This window comes from Sphaerodactylus townsendi, linkage group LG13 (genome assembly GCF_021028975.2).
Source record: "Sphaerodactylus townsendi isolate TG3544 linkage group LG13, MPM_Stown_v2.3, whole genome shotgun sequence".
Classification (NCBI taxonomy): Eukaryota; Metazoa; Chordata; class Lepidosauria; order Squamata; family Sphaerodactylidae; genus Sphaerodactylus; species Sphaerodactylus townsendi.
The window spans coordinates 16,546,389-16,567,272 of NC_059437.1; positions in this window are offsets into that span (position 1 = coordinate 16,546,389).

Here is a 20,884-nt window from a genome sequence, read left to right on the forward strand (position 1 = left end):
CATTGACAGCTTCAAGATTTTAGTGTACATAGGGCCAGGGCCAGGCAGATGTTGCTGCCGACTTGATTGTGGACTAGACAGACAGCTGAATAGAAACCATGGAAGAGGGAGAAAAGAGAGTCAGGTGACTGTGGATGCAACAGGTTGCTTTTGGATCTGTTAGGTACCCTTGACCTGAGAATTAAACTGGCAATCCGTATCCCAAATGTGTCAGCTGTTACCTAATGCTGACCCAGCCCAATCTCATCCCTTTTTATGTAAGGGATGCTGCAAATTTCCAATTAACACATTCAGTATGTGAAGATGCCATAAACATGCCTGAGCCAAACCCACAGTCTGTTTACCTGTGTACCATCCACCTCACATGGTGGGCATACAGCACTGCAGCTGAGCAGTAGTTATGCTGATGATGTTTTATGTCCTTGTCTTGTGAGTCTCTGCATCTCTTAAGTAGGTAAGATGATCCTAATCAAGGTCACGGATGGTCAGGCCAGTGAGAAGGTAGCAGGTTTGGGAAATTTCTGGAGATTTGGGGTTATGCCTTGGAAAAATGGTGTTTGGGGAAAGGAAGAAGTTGAATAGGAATTTGATGTAACTTTAGGACTTCAGTTTCTCATAGACTCTATGGTTTCACAAAGTCTGCCTTTCAATGCTGCTTTTTGCTTCAGGGAAACTGATCTTTGTAGCCTAGGAATAAGATGTAATTCCAGAAGAACTGAGGTTATACCTGGAGACTGAAAACCCTAGAAGTCAGCTATGCCTCCCAACAGTTGCATTAAAAAAAGCACACCCATAAATGACTTTGATGACAGATTTATTGTGGCTGTCTAAAGAAACATGGCTAATCTTTCTTTAAATACACTCCAGTTCCCTTGGATGTCTACGTATGCGTATTTGATGGGTGTAAATACCATCAAGTTGCAACCAACTTACGGCAACCCCAGTGAGGGGTTTTCAGGACAATTGGAAAGCAGAGGTGGTTTGCCATTGCCTTCCTCTGCAGAGCTTTCCATCGTGGCTTCTCATCCAAATAGTGATAGAGCTTAGCTCCTCAAATCTAAGGAGATCAGACTATACCATGCCACCTTCCCTTCTTGGGTGTGTCCCAAAGTTGAAATCATTCATTTTTGGGCAGCATGGGCAACATAAAGGCCTTGATGCCCTCAACCCAATCATTTATGGTGGAAAAAATCCACAAATGTTTGAACTGTTCCAGGAATAGTTGCTTTTCAGTAACCAAAACCTGAGCCACTTCTATTGTTGATTTCTGACAGCTTGTAACTCCACATGGTTTGGCTTTCCCTGTTTCCTAAATGCAGATTGCCTGATGGTGTGTAAGATAGCTAATTAGATATAAATATCTACCAGCACCCAAATACAAAACATCATACAGAGAACAGCTGTGGCACTCGATAAACTGGTTTTGTTTCTAACAAATGCACACAGTTCAGTCAGTTTTTAACACTGGGAGAGAAAAAGACTGTTTTCTCCTTTTTTTACCATTCAATTCAATTAAATAACATTTCCTGCCATTGCTGTTTCCTTAAAAGCCAAGCAAAGCTGGGATAACATGTAAAGATTTGCTTGGGTTTTGTGCAGAGGTTGAAGAGAGGTTTTGTATAGAGTCTTGCCATTCACTGATGAGAGCTACCAGAGAAATAAATAGCAAAATAGAAATATTGATGGAACCCACAGAATAAAAGAATATGCTACCAAAGGGAATGGTGGTGTGTGGGGAAAATACTACTTTTGTTAGTACTTCTCATCATCTTAAAATATCCACTTTTATCTTCTTTATTCAGCAAACACAAGAGCCTCAAAGCTCTACAGACATGAAAAATGCAGGCTGGTGATTCCTGTGGTTCTTCATGTTCCTTCTGCCAATATATCTGACAGTCCTCCAATCAGATCTTCTTAGTGACCCTGCAGTCATAACCCCACTAAGCCAAATAAGATGTTATTCTAAATGTGTAACTGAAAGATTTGCTTCCCTGTTTTTTAGCAAAACACCCCATTGTGCAAAAAGAGGAAGAGGAGGAACAGACTCGGCGGCATGGGCAACCTCACAACAGCTGAAGCCTACAGTTTGACTGACTTTTTTTCTGGCATGCCCCCCATCTCTGCTCGACAGTTGTTCTGGGCTGGGACTAGTTGAGGCAGCCCAGGAAGGAACTGGTACTCTCAGGTCTATGACTGCTTCTTTAAAGGGACCAGTCTCCACCCTGGACTACTGCTGGGTAGCAGTGGAATTCTCATTTACCCCATGAAGGACACAGGGGAAGGGTGTATAGATCTGCTAACTTCAGGAAAGGATTATCTTCTTCTGCACCTTCCATGCATCCATCCTTCAGGATGCAGGATGATTCATATCCCAGCATCCAATTCTTAAACCATTATTCCCTGTTCAGCTTTGTTTCTGTCACTGCAAGATGCTCCTGCAGTTCCTCCTTCCCAACAAATAATCCCTGGAATCTTTGGTAAGATAGTTACAGGTACGCTGCTCCATCTTCCCTGCTTCCTCTGTGTTTCTGAACCCAGTGTGTATTAAGATGGAAGACATATTCTGTTAAAGCTATATTCTGGCATTATAACCTTCTGTGATTTCCCATTCCATGTAATGGGAATGGGAACACACAGGGCTGGAGCAAGGGGGAACTGCGCCCAGGGCACGTGTGTGCCCTGCGCTCCTGCCATGCCCCCATCATGCCCCCCACACCAGTGTGCACTTGGTGCATCGTGTACATCCCCCTGCACCCTTGGTACTATGCCACTGCTGCCATATGATGTTCGATAACAGGTCAATTCCAGATGACATATGACAAAAAGAAAAGATGTAGCTAACACTTCTCTTAATAACTGTTTGGCCATCTTATTCATCAACATTCAGAGAAGATTGAGGACACCTTTGCAGATATATGAAATCTGGCTAAGATTCTTCTTCTCCTGTATTTCAGGTATGTTGCTCAGGCGCGGCCTGACATTTTGCCTGGGTATATGTTTTTTTTCTGCTGAACCCTAAAGAAGCTCATAGCCATCAAAATCCAGTAAAAATGAAAATTGAAGATAAATATCTCAGTAGCCTTAATTCTCAGCTGTGTCCAAATCCAGGTGTAATTATGTTATTCAAAAGTGAAAACGGAGATAAACGTTATTCCATAATGGCTGATGGTAAGAAAAACGCAATCACGTCCTTTTGCCCATTCCCAAAATCTTGTAGGTTTTAAAAGGCAGGTTTCAGGTTCACCTGCAAGCCTTAATTTGAACTATCAGTTTCACCTTTGCATACCGAAAGTTTTTTCACTAGATGCCAGTTTATTCGGGTTAAAGTACTGCAAATTTAACTTAGGATTTTCAGTAAACCATCTGGTAATTGATCTCGATGTCTGTTTTTCAGTTGGCAATGAACCCTATGTTGAGTGAGGGAGTAAAAATACTGGGAACTGCTTTTTAAATAAAGTTTCATAATGTAATCTCAATCCAGAAATCTTTATAGGACTGCTTTCCTCACAACACCAGACTCCATTCACTACAGTGGGTTATCTTCATATTTCATGAACTTAACTTGAAAAAAAACAGAGGCTAAAAGTAAATGAGACCTTTCTGAATGCACAGCTTACCACAGATTTTCCTGGTGATCAGACGTGGTGTCTTAGAAACATTTTCTGTGAAATCACTCTGCACACGCGCGCACACACACACACACACACACACACACACACACACACACACACACTATGTTTTGGGGATTTCCCCCCTTGTCTCTTCAATCACATTTATTCCACATGCTACAGCTGCAAATGTATTCTTTCTGCGAGCAGTGGGATGTGATCCACGATGCAGAAGATCAACACTCCCCCCTTTTTATTTAAGAACTTGTGTTAACATTGCAAGTTCTGTGTGAAATTGACATGGCTGATCCAACCATGCCAGTCTGTTTCTCTGCCTCAATGTTACATTGATAGTTGGATATGACAAAAAGGGGAAAAAATCCTTTGAAAACAGAACAGGAGGGGGAGGAGAAAATGGCCGAGAAAGAGGTTGGGCAACTATGAAGGATGTGCATGAGGGCTAGATGTTTGCTCAAAATGGAAACAAAGACAACCCTCACTAATGAAGTAGGTATCATTACCCAAAGGAACAGAAACATAGCCCATCCCCCACACACAAAGAACTACGTTTCTCACCCAAATTACAGCTGGAATAAAACATGATCACTACTGCAGCAAATCCATGTCAATTTCCTCCTGCAAAAGCAACTTCCCTTGTCAATTTCAGTCAATTTAACTGCAGACACAGTTAACTGTACTTCATCTTAACCATATCTTCATCTTAACCATATCCTCACCTTGGGCTAGTCGCAGCTCTACGGAGTTCTCTCAGCCCCACCTATCTCACAGAATGTTTGTTGTGAGGGGGGAAGGGAAAGGAGTTTGTAAGCCCCCTTGAGTCTCCTACAGGAGAGAAAGGGGAGATATAAATCCAACTCTTCTTCTACTTCTTAACATTGCATCACTAATTCAATATGAAAATGACAAAGTTGATACAACTGACCTGCTTGTGTCTGTGCCCAAACATTACATTGCTAATGTGATATGACAAAAAAAATGGAGGAGGGAGATGAGAAAATGGTTGAAGGGGAGATTGGATGACTACTGTTGCCCTACCCTTCATACCCTGCCTTCTGAAAATATGGATTTTATATTTTCCTGCAATATGTACTGGCAAAAGCCAGTAGCCATATATTTATGTGTGAGTAGCAGAGGTCCAAACCAAGAGCAGACCAAAAGGGCAAAAAGGTCTGTTTGCAAGATTAAATCACTGAATGAGTTATTCCAGATAACTAAGGCTGGAAGTCTCATGGACTGTTTCTTGATTACCACACCCTGCCAAGGTTGTTGTATTACAAAGAACCTAGGATACACCTCATCACAAGGCTTTGCATTTCCTCTGCCTTTAGAAACCATCTCCTTAACAATAGTTCCCTCCCTGATCCACTCAAAGCCTCAGCCAAATTTAAATGCCTGGGCAGACACTCCAAGAAGTAACTCTGCATAAACCACTCAGTGCTACCCTGATCTAATCAAAAGACAATTGGCTCCAATACCCCGGTACTTAGAAAACAATAGATGAGCTATTAATTAGCTCAACCCAGTGATCCCAGCATGGAAAACCAGAAAATCCAGGAATAGAAACTACAGGAAAACAAAACTGGAACTTACTTACTCCTGCCCCTACTTGCACTAAGGGTATAAAAATACAGCGCACCCCAAGTTCCACGTTCTCAATGCTGGCTCTACAAGCTGGCTCTCCAGGCTGGCTCCAGCTGCTGTGGCCTCCGCTACTGCTGGCTCCTGCTCTCCATGCTGGCATAGGAATCCTTGCCTTCTTCAAGACTTCTTCAGCTGAATTTAGGTAACATATAGTCCCTGTTGCTCCCCTTCCCAATCTATCATCCAAACCTATTTTTCCTCCCTGCCTACATCACTTAGGAACTGTGTGTATGCTTCTTTATGCCTCATTGTATGAATGTCTGCACCAAAAACTTATAAAACTATTTAAATTCAATTTGGTCTCTTTGTATTCTCTGTGGAACGTTTCAAAAGCCAATTCTGGTATAGCTGTCGAAAAGATCCCACCTAGCCTGCCTCTCGCACTGCCAAGCTGAGTTATTCTCCATTGCTGCTTTAAAAATATTCTAACTGTTAAGCTAGGTAACACTATACATGGTTTGCATAAGGACCAGGTGTTTGGTGGGGTGGAGAAATAAAGACCATTTTAACATGATTGCACACTCAAGAAATGAATTGAAAAAAATTCTGATAGATGCGCTCAGGGAAACAATGAAGAGAAAATGAAAGGAGGGAAAAAATGAAGGGAAAACTTTTCCAAAACCAAATGGTGTGTGTGTTTTGTTGGGGGGGGGGGGGATATGTGGAATTTTTTAAAAGCATAACAATTGCTGGCAAGATACATTACAAACAACTTGCAAAAAGTCTTGCAAACATTTTTTAAAAAATCAAATTAAAGGAGTGCAGAAAAAACTTCTAAAGTCTAACATGCTGTATGGTTGCCTCCTGCTGGTTTATCTAAAAAAGAGTTTTCCACTTCTAATTACATTCAGCTTTTGTGATTTAAACGTCTAATGTGGTTATGTCTTACTAGAGAGATCGTTTGTTGGTGCATCTAGCAAACCTAGCTCCTAATTAGTATCATTTATCCCTCTGTTGGTAGCCCAGAGGAAAGAGAGTCGAATGTATGGCAGAGTTTCAAAGGGCAGCTATGTTGGTCTATAGTAGAACAGCTAGTTTTCAGTCCAGAAATACCTAAGGGAGATCAATGAGATTTGGATGGCTCTGGGATTTGACTGCAGCCCATCCAGGGGCATCAACAATAATTTCTCCTCACCCTTTTTGTAAGCAGCTCTCTAGTAAGAGCTAAAGTAGTTGAAACATGATGTATAAACTTTCTCCCAGTTTTGTAAAGCTAAATATTTGCTGTGAGGTGTTAGGTCCAGCACAGAAACAACAGGAGGGTACTGCTGTACCCTTTTCCTTTCTGACATTTTCCCACTCAAAATTATTCACACAAGTTTTCTTAACCACGACAGGAAAAAAATAGGAACTATGTATCTTTAACTCTGTAGGAAACATACAGTTTTGGGGAGGGGGATGTTTTGGGCAGCCAACAGGCACGTAAAGTGGTTTTTGTTGTCTCCACTCCCTGTTATTGTTTCCCACTGCAGTTTTTATTTGGAAGAAAAATCACCAGGAGACTGCCTGCATATCCTATGTATCACTTAGATAACCCCACCACCAGCTGCTAACAAAAAGAACCATCACGCAAATGTTTAGAACACAATTCCTGAATGTGTATTTCTGTTTTTGCACAGAGCTGCATAGGATTACTTCATGATAATTCTAACTAGTGTTTATGGGTGTTTTCCATCTAATATTTTCATTTGTCGAGAATGGAATATACCCTTGAGACAAGATGAGATCTTTTGCTTACATATAAGGTTTATGTGTTCCAGATGTGTGACCTCGCCTCAACACAGAAAGAATGCAAATCTAGTCAGCAAGGGAAACACCCTGATCTTTTCTTGCCAGCATTTTCTTTTCAGTCTACTACATCAATTTTTTGGTAACTGGAAAAATCAGGATAAACTTACATATTGAGATTTCTAGGATACCTAAGAATCGCTTCCATAAAGAGTGGAACATTCCATAATGCATGGATGACAACTGAGCCTCCAATTTCAACTGAGGGCTTTAGAAGGCATACTGTTTCTTCCTAAGGGATTCTTAGGTTTCACTTTAAGCAATTATAAAGGTTTCATTTTAAGCAATTATTTGGGAGTGTCACTATTTTAGTCATTTTCCCTTATGTGCCTGTTGTGGTGGGGAAGAGGGAACATGATTTCAAGCCACGTTGAGACTCCATAAAGGTAGAGAAAAGTGAGGCATAAAAACCAACTGCTCTTCTGCTCTCAAACCAACAAGAACCCCTGGGCAATCTTTAATTTCCCAGTGGAAGAGATGCGGTGAAACTGTTGTTCTCTTGTGAGAGCTTTATTCTGCTTGTGAGAGCTTTGTTCTCTTGTGAGAGCTTTATTCTGCCTCCCCACAGTGTCCCCCCTAACAACATATGAAAGATCATCACAGAAGCCTGTGGTGAGATTGCATGAATCAGACATCTGCAATTAGTGACTGGCTGTCCGTCTGCAATTAGTGACTGGCCATGGGGCTATCCATTTGGCCATCCACTAACCCTGTCTTTGGCAGAGGCCGGTAGAGCTCAGGTGTACGAACTGGGGAGCTAATAAATATACCCCTGCTTCAAAGTGTGAAATGTTTGAGTTTGTATAAATTATGAATTATTTGCTAGGCCTTATGGGCTCTTTGTGCCAACAATCAGTTCATTGGGAAATGAATGCGTAAATTCACCTTTTTCAAAAATAATGTCTCCAACTCTGAATCCCATACCCCTGATTATTTATCTAAGAACATCAGAACACAGAAGCATAAATAGAGAATAGATGGAAACATTAGCTGGAACTCCTCTATGTCAAATGTTACTCCTCAATGGGAGTGTGTCAGGTAAGGCCAAAGTTGCCTGGAGTTCTCCCAGAATTGCAACTGTACTCCAGACTACAGAAATCAGTTTCCCCAGAGGAAACTGCAGCTTCGTATGTGCATGGCAGCACAACCCTGCCGAGCTCCTTTCCCTTCCTAAACTCCATCTTTCCCTGGCTCCATCCTCAAATGTCCAAGGATTTCCCATCCCAGAGTGGGCAACCTTAAGGTTTAGAATCCATCCACAGCTAAACATAATAAACAGACCTGGCAAGCTGTTATCCTCTGACATAATGAATTTGATTTCAGTAAAAACATGTATTTTATCAGCTCATTATACTGGAATGGCAAGTTCCAGGTCCCTCCAAACTCCCTTTTCAGACTTCTCGGAAGTCCTCTTTCTTCTTGCGCTTTTTACAAAATGCAAATCACAGTTGTCTCTCTATGGTTCTTAGCCTTGGTTGTCAGCAGTGCAGCATAGAACAATTGGTTAGACTTTAAACTTATTTTCCGCTTTGCTAACAGAATTTTTCAAAAGCTGGCTGCTTTCGCAAGGCCAAAAAGGGTTGGGATTTCGCAAGTGTCTGTCACAACTCAGTCATAAAAGGGTTAACTGTTTGTATGTAAACAAGTTGCTGAAGTCACTGTTTATGACCTGATCTATTGATGAGTTATTGGGCCAGTCAGATAGCCATTGCTTATATGTTAGCGAGCACGTCTATCTGAAGTTGTAAAGTCAACTCTCTCTGGCTCACTCCGCACACGCAAAATAATGCGTTTTCAAGCCACTTTCACAACGGTTTGCAAGTGGATTTTGCCATTCCGCACAGCTTCAAAGACCACTGGAAGCAGTTTGGAAGTGCATTATTCTGCATGTGCGGAATGAACCTTTGTTTGAGCAGACATACCACCTACACAACACCAGAGAGAAGACACAGGTAGAAAACATCATGTGAGACAGCAGATAGGTAGCAAGATATAACCAAACAAACAGAGGCTGATTCCGCATGGGCCAAAAACAGCCGTGTGAAAACGGTGTGAAAACAGTATAAACCCTTTTACACCATTTTAAACCCTTTTACACCATTTTCACACCATTTTCACACTGCTGTTTCTGGCCCATGCAGAATCAGCCTGTGTGCGTGTGCGTGTGCGTGTGTGTGTGTGTGTGTGTCAAAAATATGATCAAATGCCAAGTATTCAGAATGGTGGTCCACTGAGGACATTTGTTTCCAAAATGAGAAACTGCCATACATAACTGGCAGCATATAATAATGTTAACATTTTTGTTATTCTAGATTCTTTCCCTAAAATAACCTATTTAGAACATCAGCCTTTTCCTCACTAGTAATCATCTATTTAAATATAACCTGGTGAGTTTCTAGTTAGACAACTCTTTAAGGGATAATTAAAATAATTTTACATTTTCTTCCTTCTCTGATCTATAGTTCCCCTCTGAGGAGAGTGGATATATTCACCAGTGCTAGGTTACCATGGCAACAGCCAGGCCAGCCACTACTGCACCAAAGCCTTGGCACTCTCCTCCCCAAAGGCAGATGAAAGAGAAACTTTGTAGGCCCAGAAAAAGCCAGCAGTGGCAATACATACACATGTCTTTCCCCGTATCTGTGAAGTATTTTGGTAAGAGAAAGGTTGAGATCCTTCATAGAAGAAAGGCCAAATCTCCAGTTGTCACAAGGTTCCAGCTGTGCCCTCAATTATTAAACCAGGGTTGCTTGGTTTCCTGCTATAGTGGGACACCTCCCAGCAAACCATTATTTTGCCCACCAGCACCAGACCACCAGCACCAGAGGCAGCAAATGGAGAGGGACTGAGATGTAGACCAGCACTGTACTGATGCACTGGTGTCACTTCAGATAACAAACTGTGAGTGATATCATGGATGCTCCATGATTTGCAAAAGCTCCATGGCTTTTATGATTAGTAATGCCAGTGCACCAGTGTGATGCCAGCTCTCACACCCCCATTATTCCTGGGAGTTGGCAGATATGGCCTCGTAGTCCTAGATAGAGTGCATGTTTCGTATGAAGTCCCAGAATCAGTCTGTGGCATTCAGATCTCAGGGCACTGGATTTGGAAGGGCTTATGTCAAGGGTCCTGGAGAGCGATTGTTAGCACAAAATGATAGAAGAAACTGTGTTTTGTCTCACTGCATTTTCCAGCTGTGCACTTTAAGACAACTTTTCAGCAGTTTTTGCAGCACAGTGAGTCATCAAGTTTTCCATTTACAGGATGCAGAAGGGACAGTTGCCAGCTTCCAGTGGGAAAATTGCTACTGATAAGTGGCGGAGTCTGGGGAAGGGGGGGTTTAAAAGGGGATGTGCTTCAGTAGGGTATAATTCTGAATAGAAGTGGTCCTCAGCATGGTGCCTGCGAGGCCATGGTGCTTGCCAACCACCTTTCCTAGCTTTTGCCAAGTTTTTTTTAAAAAAATGGGTAGAGCCAGGTGGGACTTTTGCCCAGCAAAGCTTCTTATTGGCAACTGGAAATGTGATTGACTGAACAGATTGTTTTTTTTAAAAAAAATGTTGCTTTGACAGCAGCTGGCACCATAGCACATATTTACAGTGTGATTGAAATTAAGCTGTGGCAGCCATTGTATTTGTAAGAATGGCTGGGAGGGTTTTAGCTACTTCCCTCAAGCAGCAAAAGGTCACTGCACCTCTGATCATTGCTGTCATCTTTTTATTCAACAGGAGGCCTAGATCCAGCAGCACCCCCAAGTTACAAACTTGATTTATTAAGAATAGTGCAGCTCCAGCCAGAACAAGAGACCATCAATTCCTGGGTCAATCCTTCTGTCTACCAATAGCACCCCCATTTGGTTAAGATTAAGTTTCAGCTTATCTACGAAGTTCCTATCTACGAAGGCCAAAGCAATGGCCATTTTCTCTTTTTGCCTCTTGGAGGAATGCTCTGCCCACAAGAGTTTTCTTGACTGCAAGCTTGTTAAGTTTTGGGTACAGTTTAAAATGCTTTTTTTTTTGCCCAGTTATTTTGCATAATTATATGTTATGTGTACCCTCATTTTTATCTGCCACTTTTATTATTAATTTACCTCTTTGATTGCTGTTCAGTTTTCTTTTTTTTTATTTGTAGCACTTGGATGTTTAGCTTTGGTTTCTTTTGGTCTTTTGATGGAGTTGCAATATCTTAATGATGCTGTGAACTGCCTTGAGCATTTTAAATAATCTCAGAGAACATATTTCCTATGTGAGGGCTCTGCTTTCCCTCAAAAGCCCGAGACTGTATATAGCTGTTGAAGAACAGTAAAAGTGGTCAGAATGTTAGATTGTTATGCTCATACCACTGAGAAGTATTGGGATTTTTTTTACTTCAGATATAAAAAAAAATTCAGCCATCTTTGATCTCTATACTTTCTGCTACACATGTATGTTTCAAAAGATAAATTTGCCTAGTTCTCTGTAATATCAGAGATGGCTGTAAAGTCATTCACTAAACATGTGTCTACTAAACAGTCTTACTTGTCAATCACTGCTCTTACTGTAGGGGAAGTGGTCACATAAACACACCTGAACATACATTATGCTGACTCAGACCACCAAGTCAGTATTATGTACTCAGACTGGCATTGACTCTTCAGCATTCCAGGTGCAGATGTTTCAAATAACCTACAACTTGGTATTTTCATGTGGAAATGCCGGGAATTGAACCTGGAACCTTTCTGCATGCCAAGCACATTCTCTAACATTGAGTCATACCCCATCCTCTGAATATCCACAAGATTGACCCTGTAATGGTCACCCTTTGATAGGCCAAGAAGAGTCTTGCTCCCTTCCTCTATGCCCTTCAAAAAAATTGTCACTAACTTTGTCAAAAAATACAGAGGTTTTCTCCACAATTTGAGCAATGTTTTATGTTGCAGGTGGCTGAATGATTTACAATGAACATATGATGCCCTGGAAATACAAAATTGGTATGACATGTACAAGACCCTTAATGCTGCTCCCTTTCTCAAGTCTACAATGTACAGTTTCACAAAATTATTGTTTATGTGAACTACATATATATTAAAAGCAACTTGAAATATTAAGAATTTGTACCCCTGCATTAACTACCCTTGACTATATAGTACAGAGCTTTCAATGCTTTGGGTGGCCACAGTTTAAAAAAAACATCAAAAGACAGGAATCATCTTCCACTGAATAGTGATCAAATATTTAGGGCATCCTGTGAGGCATAATTGTTAACTCAGACTTCAATTACTCATGGATCCATTCATTTTCAACTCGGCGAACTGTGATAGATGTAAATTTTGAGTCATCAACTGAAGTGAATCACCGCCTACACTTGTTAATTATTAAGAGGAATATTAACTGCAAGAACAGTGTGAGACCTGAAATGTAGCTCAATGGCAGAGCCAAGTACAATGCTTGTAGAAGGTTCAGGGTTAACTGCTTTGGTCTCCTCACTAAAGGATGTCATGATATCTCAGAAAGACCCATGGCCAGATTTAGGGACAGCAACTGCTCAGCATGGTAAGTTTGAGAAGGTCACTGGGCTTAGGACACATGAAAAAATATATAGGGCCCATTTAACATAGCATCTACATGTTGGATTAGATAGAATGGTCAAACAAACAATAAAACCTAATTCAATTACCATCTAATCTGACATATATGCAGACTTTTAATAAAATCATGAAATAGACTGCAGCAAAATTAAACAAAAGACCGATAATCAGCTAACAAAATGTAGTCCAGTATAGCCTTTTGTGAATCAGAGCTCAAGTCAATATCCATAACGTATATTTATATTTAAAGTTGCAATCTTGTAACTTATGTGGCTTATAACTTCTAGGTATAATTATATGTACATTTCTTTCTGACAGGACCAAGGTCCTACCGCAGTTTCCGTTTAAGTTTCAGTTTCATTTCTCCTGATCCCCTGATCCCCCCCACTCCAAAGGACCACCCACACACCCTATATATACTGGGACTAAGGGCAACAACCCTCAGTTCCAGCACCCTGTACCCAGGGCAACATATATCAATAAAGTTAGTTCCTTTTTATAAAGTTGACTTTGTTTGAGTGTGTTCAGCCCTACATTGTGCTGGAACTCCTCAAATGTTCTACCACCCGCCCGGACCTTTGACCGAGAATGGCTGGGTCTGGAGAACGCGTCCACTATCCGGGGGTTTCCCCAAGTGGCAGAGGAACCCCGACACAACCCCCCACACCGGAACGTGTGGGGGACAACTTTCTATGACGATCGTCTTGGACGAGAGTCGGCTCCCTCCGCAATGCCACAGAGCCCAGATGACCCGACCCGGTGCCGGATGAGAAGGTCCATGAGGCCAAGAGAGCTCCAGACCAGGAGGCAAATGAGTGGAGCAATGACTATGAAGCACTGTGGCTTCATACCGAAGAGATTACCCGAGAGCAGGACCAGCTGAAGGCAGACCTCTGGACCTTGCAGAGCCAGGTGGCTTAGTTGATGGCAGAACGCAACAAAGTGCATGCAACCCCAGTGACCCCGACGTCGGCTAGAGACCACGCAACAGGAGACACTGACCTGAGAGCCAACCTACAGGCTCTACAGCACCAACTCGATAGCCTCACAAGGAGTGGTGGGCATCAGGGGATCAGGAGAAACTTAAACTTAAACAGAAACTGTGGTAGGACCTTGGTCCTGACACTTTAATTTATGAAACAAGCTATGACTCATGAAAATATAAACTACTCCAAAGTTAAACAAATGTAGGAGGAATTTCGAAGATGTCCTCTCCTAGAGTTTTTACATCTGATATTGCTGTAGACAGTGAGATGGATACTGGGAGAGTAGTCAGTAGATTTCCCAATTGCCTGTAGCACAAGAGAAAAAAATGCCTCCACTGTAATATTCTAGGAGTTCTATGGTTTGGTCTAGTATGGTTTTTACCATAGAGTTTAGGAGCAATTCCTTGATCATCATCCAAAAGATCATCACATCACATCCTCTCCAAGCTCTACCCTCCCCAGGCATTGCGCCCCCAAATCGCCAGACATTTGCCTAGGCAGTATTGGTAACTCTAACAGATAAATTACTGACCTAAGCAGAGTTTGTATCTAAGTCCAAAAAGTTGGCATTTTTTCTGAGAAAATAAAAAAGAAACATCAAAATTCTTGAACACAATTTTTAAAAACCAAGCTTTCATCATAGTTTTAAATCTGAATTATAGAAAGCAATTCCAGAAATATCACTTTTCAAGGAGATTCTCCCCAGAGTCTTTGAAAAAGAAATTAATGTAAATAAAACTAAATGTTTTGAGTTTTTTCTCTGTGGCAATCTATGCGTGCATGATTATTGAACCTATCTACATGCCTGGAAAACTTTAAATATTTACAAAAAAGGAATAGGTTTCCCTGGAGGACAGTCCTTGGAGATTAATTCCATATTAGAAGTTTTTTCAGCATGATTGCTAGAGCTAAACAATTTGAAATTTCTGATGTCTTTCTGGTTTTCAGAGCAACAGAGAGAATATGCTGGACATCTTGTTGGCATCTTGAGGGATCGTATCTATCTCTGGAACTGGGGAAAAACACATAGGGCACTTTGTTACCAACAATTTATGGGTTTGATACCTACAATTCATGCATATTAGGCTTTAGCAATGCCAGAAAAAATTGGTAAAATTTGGTTTTGGGTTTCCGAAAAAGTTTAGGTCGGTTCACATTTTTTGCATTTTTGGGATATTTTTACAGTTTTTTGCCTGTAGGGGGCACATTTTAAGCTACCAGCACCAAACTTGCGGGGTGTCTTTCTACTCAGCACCAGATGGAAGCCGGTGTTTTCCAAAAAACTCACTTGGGTAGTGAGGTTCAAAAACACTGTATCGGGGGGGGGGGGGGGGCGACACTGCATCAATTTGGTGGCTGTGTCTGTGCAAAGACTCCCCCCAAATGGTGTTTTACTGGGCCAAAAGCAGTTATTTCGACCTGTGCAGAAATGGCCTGTGCCACAGGGCTCTATTATCTTGACATGAAGTCAACTGGAAAGTGGTTGTAGATAAAGTTAACTGAAAAGTGACTTTATTACTTCTGCAGGAACAGTTAGGGCCAAGTCTCCATATATGCTATCCCCATAAAATGCAAGTGGCAGAAAATTCATCCCACTCATGGCTGTAAGAAAGTTAAACTTAATTAAGGCCAAATCTGATTGAAAACAGTCCTCAAAAAACAAAAGGATCATTTCACCAAGTGCATTTCCAAACTAAATTCCAGACCTCCCTTGAATATTAAGCATTAGCAGGTCCAGCAAATAGGCAACCAAGCAAGGATCGCTTCAGTGTTTCAGATTTATGAATTCTGCTGCCTGGCCCAATGATGCAGAAGTGAGCATTGCCTTATTGTTGATTACATTAGCATACATCAAGGCCTGCTGTCCGCATGGCAGTACATCCATACAAATTAACGCAGGCTGTGCCATTTCAAATCCCCTTCGTACTTGGTACCCCTGATTCCCATTTTCATTAAGTTGTTTACAGCTTTCTTTCATCAAAGGCTATGAGAAGATTTGCTGTTTTGAGGCAGATTTTGATTTCTTTTGTAATGCAGCTTTTGTAATTTTTTGGGGGAGGGGGTTAAGATCAAAAATTAAAGTCAAAGCCTAAACAATAATTTCCTACACTTGACAAACTAAGGTGGAGGTGGGGTTGGGGGAAGCAGAAACCAATTGTAGAAGAAAAGTTGATTTTAAAAAAGGAATGGCAAATAGGCTTACAAAATTACATGAATTCCGCCGAAGAACCTTCCATCCTCCATACAACACTAGTATGAGGGCAATTAGACTGGAGGGTTGCCGGAGTCCAGGTAGAACCAGAATATCACAAGGAATTTCAACTGATCTTCAGTACCTGGCATTTCCACTTAAAAGATCTCAGGTTTCTGGTTTGGGGAAAGGCCTCTCTTTTCCTTCTAGGAAGTTGCTCCCATAGACAGTGCTGAACCAGATGTTCCAAATGTGTCAGCTAGCTTTTGAAAATCAACAAACTGGCTCAGGATTCATGCAGAATAGGGCAGCACAAGGATTGTATTTATTTATTTATTCAAAAGTTCTGCCTCACCTGTCCTTATGGTTCAAGGCAGCTTACAATAACAATCAAAAACATTTTCCGTTTGAAACAAAAAAATTAAAATACAAACCTCAAACCCCTCCCTCCTCCCTCTAAAAAGTTGCCTGAAATTTCAAAGACCCTCAAAAGCTCTAGCAAATGGGCAGGCTTTGCAGCACCTCCTGAAGATCGCCAAGGAGAAGCCCCCCATCACCTCTTCAGGGAGCCCATTCCACAGAGCCACAGCCATGAGGAAAAAGGCCCAGACTCTGGTCAATGCAAGGTGAATTTCAGGATTCTTCGGGTTCAAAACCGAGAGAGAGAGAGAGAGAGGGGGGGAGGAGGGGGGAGGGAGGGAGGGAGAGGCCTCCCCACACAGCAAATGTATAATGGTTTGTAGTCGGGATAGTCACCTGTTTGGAACCCACAGAAACAATCCGGGTTGCTATCACACCTTCGCATGGAGACATGTATCTCTTTTTGTATTTACTTCCCACTATTGTGTAGCTACACAGGCGTGCACAAATGAACCCCCGCAACCATGTTGATGTCTCATGATACGACTACCTGCACTTGCGTAGCTATGCTGATGTAAGCAGTGGATTTTTTAAAAAGGAAAACGGAGGCAAATAAAGTGCCTCCTGCCTGGCAGTTCACTTGCAAATGGCTGCAACCCAGGATTTTTGAAAAGGCTCGCTAATAGCATCATATTTAAAAAGCAGTTTGGGGAAAATAGCAAGGGGTAAACTCGTTTTTAGAAGTCCCCCCCCCCAAAAAAATGCGGGTTTTTTACCCTCCTACACCCATGTGTTTATTTGGCCCACAGACCGACCGACCGACCGACCGACCGACCGACCGACCGACCGACAGACAGACAGACAGACAGACAGACAGACAGACAGACAGACAGACAGACAGACAGACAGACAGACAGACAGATGAAACCTGCATGGAATTCTTGGGTGCAGTAGGTAAGGCAGATAATAGGAGAGAAATTGTCTTGGTTGCCTTGTCCTCCCAAATTCTTTCCCCTGACATGTGAAAGGATGGTGCTGAGACCAGCACTATACCATGAGTGCTGTTGGGACACAATGCTAGGTATCTTCAGAGTTCCTTCACCTGATGGCTCCATGGAAACCAGTAGCCAAGGTACCCTGCAGGGTATCTTTTTTTGGGTCAACAGCCTCCTCATGATTGCCTGGAAGCTTTTGGGTTTGTCTGATCAAAGTTTGCTTACATCCTCTCAGCTGTGAACACCCTCATCAGTTCAGATGCTGCTAGCAAGAGGACATCAAAAGATTCCATGGAGTGCAAGAGATTCTCAGTGAGATTCAAAGTTCTGTATTGCATTCAGTTAAATTCCTACCCCAAACTATCTGTTCATCATTCAATGAGGCCAAACAAGCTGACTCGAAGAATGCAATGCAGGTTTAACCCTATTTTACTTTTCTGGCAGGACAGAATCTACTAGCATGGCTGGCACATACATTCTAATTCACATGAATTCATTTATTATGTAAATCTGTGCATGCAGCTGTATCCAATGTTTCGCTGCAACTTTAAATAGTATCAGACCACCTAAGGCCTGAGATAATTGCCTGTTGATATATTTATAAATAAAATGCTCAAATGTTGATAAGAAAAATGTATAATTACCATGACATTATCTGAAATAATTTAGTTCACAACTAGTTTAAATATATTAAGATTCAGTATCAAAGTTTTCCCCCAGAGAAGAATATACACCCTGCTGTGGACTCCCTTGTAGCTTATCCACTGTGATTTGACATTTGCATACCTCCAGGTTTTTGTTTTCTTCAGTTCCGAAGATGATACAGGTTATTTTGAAGAATCTTTCATAAACCAACACCCCCCCCCCCCCGCCCGTTAACATCCTATTAGATGTTCCTAGCTTCCCTTATTGTCTTTCTCCTTTGCAAAGTCATTGTTCTGTTTTTGGTTATGTCTTGCCTTGTAATGTATCGCCTCTATCCACTAGAATGATGTTGATTCTAATAAAAAATATAGTTAAACAAAAATAGGAATACACACACACACACTAGTAGAAATGATCAGAGAATTAGCAAGCAACTACATCCGTAATAAGAAGTAGATTTGGATCCATTATGAAATTTAAGCGAGTGGAAAGTTTCAATTGCTCCGTTTTTTTCATTTGCTTCCAGTTTGGGGCTCCAAAATGACTTTTGTGAATGGTCCTTATCCTGCTGCTGACCTTTTTTTACCACTTTTCCAAGGTCTGCAAAATGTGGTCCTTGCCTGCTGCAGCACATTATGAAAAACAAAAAGTAAAGCAAGCAGATGAGCAAATGTTTAAAAGGAGCACGCCAAAGAGAAATAGTGAATTCACTGAGGCAGCTAATCAGTTTCATCTCCAGTCTATTAAGAATGAGGCAGAAATGCAACAAAGGAAGTGCTTAAATCTGAAAATAAAATAACAATGTATATTCCACCATATGGAAGCGAGTAACAGCAACCAGAATTACTGCATTAGACTTAAATATTTTATATCAGTGTAATAGGCTCATTCCGCAGTACTCCAGTTCTTTAGTTAGCAATATATCCAGAACTGTCTTCTCTAGCTGAGCTGTCATCAAAATTTCTACTCAAAACTGGCTTATCCTCTTAGTTTTTACAAGTGGCAAGCAAGTGTCTAGCCACCAGCTGTCTCACTTTGAAATCTGCTTGGTTTTATGAAATTTCAAGAAGATATTTTTTTTTGAAATTTTGCCTCCCTGTTGTTTTGTTGGCATGCAAGCCCATGGTAAGATGGGTGTGGGGGCAGTTTCTGATATGTGACCTGCCAGGCAATTCTCTATTAGTGTCATAGTTCAGACTGTCATGGTGCTAAATCTTAATTCTGGACTTTGATGCTAATGGGGGTGGGGCTCTGCTGGCCAGATTCCTTTCCACCTCACCATTCATAGCAGTGAACAACACCTTTCCTGAAGCCTCTGCCATTGCAATCTGAATAACAAAAGCCATACCTGTTCTTATCTTAACAAAGGGTATGCAAAAGCCACACACTCGACAATATTAGGCCCCTTCCGCACCCGCAAAATAATGCGTTTTGAAACCACTTTCACAACTGTTTGCAAGTGGATTTTGCTATTCCGCACAGCTTCAAAGAGCACTGAAAGCAGTTTGAAATTGCATTATTCTGCATGTGCGGAATGAGCCTTAGCTTTCCGGAGTCCTTTCTTCCCTAGTCAATCAAATCATATTTTTTCCTGTTCTACTACTGGAAGACCATCAAAACTTATTTTGAATTGGAATGCCCTGAGTTGTAAATTCATCAGCTCTGCCTAAAATGTCATCAAGAACTGGATTCTCTTCAGCTCTGATTCATTTGAGCTATTTTTCCTCTGTGTTGTTCTGTCCTGAGAAGAGAACTCTGTCCAGGAAGACTGCCTCCCATAGCATCACCAGAGGGCCAAAGTTTCCTATATCTAGGTTTCCCAAATGAGGGCCCCTGGCCCTTTAATCCCTAAACTGCCTGTACTTTGGTTCCGATGTGCCTGACGTTGCCCTCCTCTCTCTGCATTGGATCCTGCCTCCTCAAACCTTTCTTCTGGCACCCTTCCTACAACAACCTCTACTATTCCCATCTTTCTTTATCTCTAATATCCTTGGATCCTTGAAACTCTGTATGTGTGTGTGTTTTGCCAAACTGAGTGTGTACATTTTATTAGTTTTGTTTTTTAACAAAATTGATGAACTTCGCTTAAATTCTGGTTTCCTGTTATTTTTTTAAAGGGAAAAAAATCCTTTAAAACTGGTAGAGATTCCAAAGCCCAGCCTCTTGCATTGCAAGCTCTGTCCCCACTTATTCCCGAATCTAAAATGCAGAGGCGCACCATGGGTAAATGGCGCCCGGAGACAAATTGTCTCCAGGATGCCCCCCAGGCTCTGCCCCACCGCCACCCCGGCTCTGCCCCCTGATGCCCCCAGGCTCCACCCCCCACTGACCTTGACCCCGCCCATGTCACCATGGACATGGGCAAGGTCTAGGGTGCCCACCTCCCCTCCCTCTGCCAGCTGGGCTCCCATGACATGAATAGGTTGAGGCACGTAAAAACGACGAGGCAGCAGGACTTCCTGGTCACGTGGGGGGCCAATTTTGCGCCCCCACGTGACCAGAGAGTGGCGCCCGGGGACAAGAGGTACCTTTTGTCCCTAGGTAGATACGCCACTGCTAAAATGGGAGAGATCCCACTAATTTTGGTAACAGTTTAAGTCTCCTCAGACTCCCATTTTGATTTTGCTTTCTGCTGATGCAAGTCAAACCTGAAAATAAAATAGGGAATAGGGAATCAGGAAACCACAGCAAAAGGTACAAAGAAGCACGCTTTGCTAGGCAGGATAGCCAACTTACAGGCAGAAGATTTGAGATCATCAGGGTCCACAGACCAATCAAATTCATGCCTGGTGATCTAAGAATCATACAACACTGTTGCTGACCAGGTGACCTGAAGGGTCCGAATGTGATAACAAGGTAGGAATTACTCTGTAATCATAAACTGCCCCATGTCACGATGACACAGCAATAATTTCATCAACTTCATTCTGGAATGTGGCACCAAGATTCTGTGGCTTTGACAATCTAAGGAATCAAGCTTGAGACCATATTTTACTCCCAATACCTGGCTTCTTATTAGTTTCTAAAGGTCAGAGTTCAGCTACATTACAAGCACACAGCACAGTTAATTTTCACCCTAT